Source organism: Lontra canadensis, unplaced genomic scaffold, assembly GCF_010015895.1.
Source record: "Lontra canadensis isolate GAN:19392208 unplaced genomic scaffold, GSC_riverotter_1.0 scaffold68, whole genome shotgun sequence".
In the NCBI taxonomy this organism is placed as follows: domain Eukaryota; kingdom Metazoa; phylum Chordata; class Mammalia; order Carnivora; family Mustelidae; genus Lontra; species Lontra canadensis.
The window spans coordinates 8,476,744-8,478,830 of NW_022631062.1; the positions used below are offsets into that span (position 1 = coordinate 8,476,744).

The 2,087-nt window shown below is 44.8% G+C and overlaps 1 pseudogene; it reads left to right on the forward strand.

Annotated features, from left to right (window-relative positions):
- Window positions 1-307: 307 nt before the first annotated feature.
- LOC116880820 lies at window positions 308-1,820 on the forward strand (annotated as a pseudogene).
- Window positions 1,821-2,087: the final 267 nt, after the last annotated feature.

Below are 2,087 nucleotides of genomic sequence, written 5' to 3' on the forward strand. Positions count from 1 at the left end.
CAGAAGGTTCAGTTGGTTGAGTGTCCAGCTCTTGGTTTCAGCTCAGGTCAGGTATGATCTCAGGGCCATGATCCCAGAGTCATGATCTCAGGGTCATGGGATCAAGCCCCACATTGGGCTCTACACTCAGTAGGGAGTCTGCTTGAGATTTTCTCTCCCTGTCCCTCTACTGTGCCCTGCTCTTGTGCGTTCTCCCTCCCTCTCTTTCTCTCTTTAAAATAAATGACTAAAATCTTTTTAAAAAAATCAAATGCTGCTTTTTGCAATGGGTTTGCCGCCAGAACACAGGTGTCGTGAAAACCACTGCTCAACCTAAGCCAGAATGGGGAAGGAAAAGACTCATATCAAGATTGTTGTCATCGGACATGTAGATTCGGGCAATTCTACTACTACTGGTCATCTGATCTACAAATGTGGTGGGATCGACAAAAGAACTATTGAAAAATTCGAGAAGGAGGCTGCTGAGATGGGAAAAGGCTCCTTCAAGTATGCCTGGGTCTTGGATAAACTAAAAGCTGAACGTGAACGTGGTATCACCATTGATATCTCCCTGTGGAAATTCGAGACTAGCAAGTATTATGTGACCATCATTGATGCTCCAGGACACAGAGACTTTATCAAAAACATGATTACAGGCTCATCTCAGGCTGACTGTGCTGTCCTGATTGTCACTGCTGGTGTTGGTGAATTTGAAGCCGGTATCTCCAAGAATGGGCAGACCCGTGAGCATGCCCTTCTGGCTTACACACTGGGTGTAAAACAACTAATTGTTGGTGTTAACAAAATGGATTCCACTGAGCCACCCTACAGCCAGAAGAGATACGAGGAAATCGTTAAGGAAGTCAGCACCTACATTAAGAAAATTGGCTACAACCCCGACACAGTCGCATTTGTGCCAATTTCTGGTTGGAATGGTGACAACATGCTGGAGCCAAGTGCTAACATGCCTTGGTTCAAGGGATGGAAAGTCACCCATAAAGATGGGAACGCCAGTGGAACCACACTGCTTGAAGCTCAGGATTGCATTCTGCCACCAACTCGTCCAACTGACAAGCCCTTGCGTCTGCCTCTCCAGGACGTCTACAAAATTGGTGGTATTGGTACTGTCCCTGTGGGCCGAGTGGAGACTGGTGTTCTTAAACCTGGCATGGTGGTCACCTTTGCTCCAGTCAATGTTACAACTGAAGTCAAGTCTGTTGAAATGCACCATGAAGCTTTGAGTGAGGCTCTTCCTGGGGACAATGTGGGCTTCAATGTCAAGAACGTTATCTGTCAAAGATGTTCGTCGTGGCAATGTGGCTGGTGACAGCGAAAATGACCCACCAATTGCAGCAGCTGACTTCACAGCTCAGGTGATTATCCTAAACCATCCAGGCCAAATTAGTGCTGGAGATGCACCTGTGCTGGATTGTCACACAGCTCACATTGCTTGAAAGTTTGCTGAGCTGAAGGAGAAAATAGATCGTCGTTCTGGAAAAAAGCTGGAAGATGGTCCCAAGTTCTTGTAATCTGGTGATGCTGCCATTGTTGATATGGTTCCTGGCAAGCCTATGTGTGTTGAGAGCTTCTCTGACTATCCTCCTCTGGGCCATTTTGCTGTTCGTGACATGAGACAGACGGTTGCTGTGGGTGTCATCAAAGTAGTGGACAAGAAGGCAGCTGGAGCTGGCAAGGTCACCAAGTCTGCCCAGAAAGCTCAAAAGCCTAAATGAATATTACCCCCAACACCTGCCACCCCAGTCTTAATCAGTGGTAGAAGAACGGTCTCAGAACTGTTTGTGTCAATTGGCCATTTAAGTTTAATAGTAAAAGACTGGTTAGTGATAACAATGCATCGTAAAACCTTCAGAAGGAAAGGAGAATGTTTTGTGGACCATTTGTTTGTGTGTGTGTGTGTGTGGCAGTTTTAAGTTATTAGTTTTTAAAATCAGTACTTTTTAATGGAAACAACTTGACCAAAAATCTGTCACAGAATTTTGAGACCCATTAAAACAAAAGTTTAATGAGAAAAAAAAAAAAATCAAATTCCTTTACTTTGGGACCCAGTGAAAAAATGCTTTAGCCTTTCTGATTTCATCTCTCATGCA